Source organism: Rhinopithecus bieti, unplaced genomic scaffold (genome assembly GCF_001698545.2).
Source record: "Rhinopithecus bieti isolate Rb0 unplaced genomic scaffold, ASM169854v2 scaffold_3858, whole genome shotgun sequence".
Lineage (NCBI taxonomy): Eukaryota > Metazoa > Chordata > Mammalia > Primates > Cercopithecidae > Rhinopithecus > Rhinopithecus bieti.
Window position 1 is genome coordinate 512256 of NW_016804227.1, and position 6156 is coordinate 518411.

The 6156-nt window shown below is 57.2% G+C and overlaps 1 protein-coding gene across 1 annotated transcript in view; it reads left to right on the plus strand.

The window, feature by feature from the left end:
* The window catches only part of CLIP2 (CAP-Gly domain containing linker protein 2), a 103453-nt gene continuing 97297 nt past the window's right edge, over positions 1-6156 (plus strand). The window contains exon 1 of the mRNA XM_017867328.1: positions 1-247. The gene's annotated coding sequence lies outside the window, so the exon portion shown is untranslated. The remainder of the gene's footprint in view (positions 248-6156) is intronic.

Sequence of the window (6156 nt, forward strand, 5' to 3'; positions counted from 1 at the left end):
GGGCGCGCAGGCTGCTGCCGGGCGGCCTCGGTGCACGCCTCCTGCCTCCCCGGAGACGGGGCGCGAGACCCGGGCCCCGAGCACCGATCGCGGGGATCCCCGGCGCCAGGAGGGGGTGCAGCCGGTGGGCAGCGCCGCGCAGGGAGGGGCCGCAGCATCCTCGCCCTCCAGCGCACCCGGGCCCGAGAAGAGGAGGCCGGGGCTCTCCGGGCCTCCCGCCGCTTAGCCTGATGCTGGAGGGACCAAGGTAGGGGCCGCCCGAGGGGCCGAGGGAGGGTGTCGCGCTGGCAACAAAGGACGGAGAGATATGGGGGGCGGCGGCCTGGCCGAAAGCGGGGCTGCCGGCCGGTAGGCATTGTCGGGGCGTGGGCAGGGGCGGGAGGGTTCGAGGCCGGCCGGTGGGCGTGGGCGGGAGCTGGCTGGGGTGTGCTCCAACTTCCCCGTTGCTTGCAGGAGAGGAGGGGGCGCTGCTTGGGGTGCCAGGGTTGGGGGCTATTCCCGGGCTGCGGGTCCCCCTGTTGAAGGCATCACCAGCCTCATCAGGGTCCCCACCCACGGACGAGGGTTTGGCCCGTCTGTTGGGGCGGAAGCCCGTCCCCACTTCCAAGGGCAGAGCAAGACGGCTGGACGCGCCGCAGGGCTCTCTGGGCTCACAGAGCCTGGGGAGCACAGCCTGGTGGGCGCGGCCATGCAGCCCCCATCTCCAAACCTGGGGCCTGGGAGAACAGGGACTGCCCCCCACTCCTCCCTGCTGCACCCTATGGGGTCGCCTGGCCGATGCCCTTTGCGAAACTTGGTTGAAGTGCATGGCTGAGGAGGGATAGGAGGAGACTGAAGCGGGCGGCTTTCCTCAGGGGGTGCCCCCCCAAGCTGGCGCTGGTGGCTGGTGAGGCAGCAGATTTTCTGCCCTCCTCCCGGGGAGGGGCGGCGGCCGCGGAGGATGCTTGGCTGAGCCTCCAGTGCCCGCCCGTTTGGACCTTTCAGGCGGAGCTTGGGCCGAGCTGGTGCCCACTGGGCACTGCCACGCAGGGCCCAGCCCCACCCTGGGAAGGACGGGCAGAGGGAGCATCTTGGGGGGAAATCACCCATCCAACAGTGTGTCCCTCAATGTCTGAGACCCTTCCTGTCTCTTCTGGATGAGAAGTGGGGGTCTGGGATGAGGGGGGCTGCCCTCACTCTTGCAGGATGCCTGAGGGAGGTGGGTGGGGTGGCCTAGGGCTGTGGGCAGAAGAGGAGGAGGAGAGTGCAGGGAGCACCACGTGTGTGCTCCAGAAGCCTCTTCTCCATCAGTTGTAAATGTAAACAATAAGCCCTTCATTCATTCAGCTGTTGTTACCTGACCCGGAACTTCTAGGGGCTGGCTGATACACAGGACAGCAGCCTCGGTGCCCCCAAAAAATGCAGCCCCGGGGTTTGATGAGTGCATTAGTGGGGAAGCTGGGGACATAGAGGGGATCCCCTGGAGGATGGGGCAGACCAGGAAGCTTCATAGAGCATCATGCAGAAGTTTGCTGCCAGGATGCTTGAAGGGGGTTTCGTGCAGGAGAAATAGCATGGAAAAGGGCTTGGAGTCAGAAAAGGAGGCTATTGGGTTAGAGAAACAGCTTAGGATTTAGGGGACTTAGACCTGCGGTTGAGGACAGGGTGCGTTCCTGTCTGCAGTGCCTTGCCAGGGAATGATGGGGTTCTGGCTTCAGGACAGGTGGAGGGGGTGGAGATGGAGAGGGGCTCCAAAGGCAGAAGAGGCAGGTAGAGGTGCCTGGGAGGAGCCTGCTCCACACTCACCTGTGTGCACCTGCAAACTCCAGCCCTCAGCACCGGCACCTTGCAGGCTGGGAAGGTGGTGCCTGGAATTCTGCACTCAGAGCCCGAAATCCCAGCAGGGGGAATTTACTCCAAGGAGCACTAGTCGCTTTGCAGCATCTGCTGTCTACCTTGGCGGCGAAGAGTTCAGATGCTGGAGCTTAACAGCCCGTGTTCAAATCCCAGCTCTGCCACTCCCTAGCTATGTAACCTCGCACATTGTGTCTCTCTCTGCCTGGACATCCTCATCTGTAAAATTGGGATCCTTATGGTATCTGGCTTTTAGGGTTGTTAGGAGAACTGTGTGCCCTGTGACAGAGTAGATGTCCTGTGAGTGTTGTTGCTGCTGTAGAGTGGCTTCCCAGCCTCTACTCACACACGTTTCAGGGAGAGGAGGCTCATGTCCACTCCAGGCTGTTTGTCCTTCTTCGAGCAGCCTTGCTGGTTAGCCCTGACCCGGGTCCTGCTGTTCTCTGCCTCACTGCAGCCTTCTCCCTGGTCCTGCCTCCCTTGGTGATGGAAAGGCCATCTCCCCACAGCTCCAGCTGTCCCTGCTCCCCACCTGGCAGGCCTGCCCACGTGTGGTCCTCCAGTTCCCTCTTGGCCTCCCTTCCTGGCCCTGCCACCCTGACAGTTGGTCCTGCCGTCTTTTTTTTTTGAAATGGAGTTTTGCTCTTGTTGCCCAGGCTGGAGTGCAATGGCACGATCTCGGCTCACTGCAACCTCTGCCTCCTGGGTTCAAGCGATTCTCCTGCCTCAGCCTCCCAAGTAGCTGGGATTACAGGCATGCGCCATCACGTCTGGCTAATTTTTTTGTAGTTTTAGTAGAGACAGGGTTTCACCATGTTGGCCAGGCTGGTCTTGAACTCCTGACCTCAGGTGATCCACCTGCCTCAGGCTCCCAAAGTGCTGGTATTACAGGCGTGAGCCACCGCGCCCAGCCAGTTCTACCCTCTTGATGCCATCTGCTCTACCTCCACTTCCATATCCAGGGGAGGGAAGCTGCGTTTGTGACCCTGTAATTCCCTGCCCATTGGTTCTTGTGAGTACTTCAGATTTTGTGCAGGTTAAAAAAAAAAAAAAGTATATATTAAGTGCTTACTTTGTGGAGAATGGTTCTGAGCTTTTCTGAGATGGAATCTTGCTCTGTTGCCCAGGCTGGAATATAGTGGTGCGACCTCAGCTCACTGCAACCTCCACCTCCCGGAATCAAGCAATTCTCCTGCCTCAGCCTCCCGAGTAGCTGGGACTACAGGCCCACGCCACCAAGACTGGCTAAGTTTTTGTAGTTTTAGTAGAGGTGGGGTTTCACCGTGTTGGCCAAGCTGGTCTGGAACTCCTGACCTCAAGTGATCCGCCCACCTTGGCCTCCCAAAGTGCTGGGATTACAGGCCTGAGCCACCACACCCGGCCTGGTTCTGAGCTCTTTAAATTCATTCCTTCATTTGTGGATATTTTGATAAGGCTGCTTACATTTTACAGATAAGAATATCCTGGTGCAAAGAGGTGGCTGTGTCTGCCCTTGATACATTTGCTAAGCACCTACTGTATGCCTGGGAGGCATGCCTCCTTCAGCCACACCACTGTACCCACCCTCTTCAGGTTCATGTCCCTGAACAATTACGATCCTGCCTTCTCAGACACCCACCCCTTTTGCTCAGGTGCAAAGTCCAAATACGCTATCTACCTTTTAGGGTCCGCCCCCAGTTGGTTGTATCTTTCCACTGCAGCTCTCCCCATGCTCCCAGGCTGGGCACACCCAGACTTGCCTCACTTAAGGCTGCTGTGGCCCCTTTAATAAACTGCGAGGAGTAGGCATGGTTTGAGGAGCAGGGCTGGCTTTGAGGGCGGTGTGGGAGTGCCCTCCGATCCCATACCTTTGGAATTATTTTGTTGCAGGGAACAGGAACCTCCTTCAATTAGGTTAGGTGAAAAGGGACTTAAGAGTAGAGAACAGAGAACTTGTGCAGCAAACAATTGCAGGCGACCTGGCCCCCCGGGAGCCTGGAAGCTGGCAGGCAGCTCCTCCTCTGGCTTTCCTCTCTGTGGACTGCGGTTTCATTTTCTCGGCCTCTCTCAGCACATCCGTCCTGTCTCCTTCTCCTTTCCCCTACAGGCTCCGTCTCCTTGGGTTGTGAGCGTGGCTGTGTTGAACGAGGCTGTAGCCTGAGTCCCCGGGACCTCCCAGTGGGGGTCTCCTTCATCTTGGGGTGCAGAGAGACACTGATTAGTCCAGCCTGGATATGGAAGCCCACCCGCCTCTGTTCGGCTGGTGGGGGCCAGGCCATGTGGTCTCTGGGAGTGGGGGTTGAAAACGGGGCTGGCACAGGTGGGATAGTTGGTTGGCTGCATTGATGATGAAAGTTGTGTGCTAGGTGAGGACCGGCGAAGGTGGGCATTCAGGGAGCTCATGAGCTGATGGAGGAGGCAGATCCATGGTCATTTAGCCATTGTGCCACCGGATGTGGGACTGATCAGTTGCAGCGTGATTTGTTGAAAGAAACCAGAGTGCACTGATCAGGCCAGTGTGGGGAGGAGAGGACAGGTGCGATGGCCTGGGCTGCCTGCCACTGGCTTCCCCTAGCCCTGCCCTGGGACAGGAGGAGGCTCTCTCCTTTTAGGACCTGGAGATGTAGGTCTGACTGGCAGTGTAGGACTGGAGCTTTTTTTTATTTTTTATTTTTGAGACGGAGTTTCGCTCTTGTTGCCCAGGCTGGAGTGCAATGGTGCGATCTCGGCTCACCGCAACCTCTGCCTCCCGGGTTCAAGTGATTCTCCTGCCTCAGCCTCCTGAGTAGCTGGGATTATAGGCACGCTCCACCACGCCTGGCTAATTTTTGTATTTTTAGTAGAGACCGGGTTTCACCATGTTGGCCAGGCTGGTCTCGATCTCCTGACCTCAAGTGATCTGCCCGCCTTGGCCTCCCAAAGTGCTGGGATTATAGGCGTGAGCCACCGTGCCCGGCCAGACCCGAGCTTTTGAGCCTCCTACCCTGGCTCTTCTCACTGGGCTTCAAGGCTAGTCACAACAGAACCAGTAATACAAAACTTGTGTTTGCAGAGGAAAGTGCTTCAAAATGTTAATGAAACGTTTCCCTTCTGAGTAGAAGGCAAAACAGGCCAGATGGCTTTTATTAACGAGGCCTGAATTTAGGACCTTCTCTGCTTAACGGCTTCTGTCTTGACGGAGTGTTTCTTGCTCCATGGCTGGGATCATACCTTCCACTCTAGCCTGAGCCCTGAGCGACACCCGCTCCCGATTCATTTCCCTCCTTTGCCTTTTCCGCCCCTTGGGATGAGAGGGTGGAATTTCCGGCTCACCAGGAGAAGGGCCTGGTTTTTCAATGTCGCCCCCAGCACCCTGAGGTCTCAAGCTGGTCTGCCCTTGCCTGCAGCTAAATCTGGCTGATTCTGGCCCAGCTCCTTTTGGGGGTGCTCCAGCCCCTGCCCACCCCACAGTGTGCGGCATTGAGCTTCCAGAAGCTTTTACTAAATTGGGAAGACATCCGCCCTGCTTCCTGACAATGTAAACAATACCAGCCCTTTCCAGAAACATTTCAAGGCCAGACACTTTGATGCCTAGTGGAGCTGTTGGCTGGGCAACGGTTGCATATTGCCCTGAAGGTTATGCTGGGAGGCTGGGCTCTGGTGTGTTGGGTGGGGTAGTCTGGAGGGCTTCCTGGAGGAATAGAACTGGGGCTAGGTTTTGTTTTGGTTTGTTTTGAGACAGGGCCTGGCTCTCTGTCAGCCAGGCTGGAGTACAGTGGCATGATCTCGGCTCACTGCAACTTCAACCTCCCAGGCTCAAGCCGTCTTCCCACCTTAGCCTCTCCAGTAGCTGTGACTACAGGCGTGTGTCACCATGCCCAGCTAATTTTTATATTTTTCTGTAGACAGGGTTTCACCGTGTTGCCCAGGGTGGTCTCACACCCCTGAGATCAAGGGATCCTCCCACCTTGGCGTCCCAAAGTGCTAGGATTATAGGTGTGAGCCACTGCACCCAGCTGGGGCTGAGTTTTGAAGGGTAGGTGGGCTTGAGGCAGTTAAGGAGGGCATTCATGATGGGGGCAAAGGAAGAAAAGTTGAGAATGGAGCAGCAGGGAGTAGAGTGTCTGGCTGGGGGCTCAGTGAAGAACCCACCATTCTCCCACGATGAGTGTGAAGTTGGGGGAGTTATACTGGCGGCGGGGAGAAGTAATGTTGGGCATCTGGGTTTTTTGCCACCTTGTACCTTTCTGTTTCTGCTAGGCTGTTCCCTTATGTAATGTAGGCTGTTCCCTGTACAAACCCATTCATTTCCTTCCTTCCTTCCTTCCTTCCTCCCTTCCTTCCTTCCTTCCTTCCTTCCTCCCT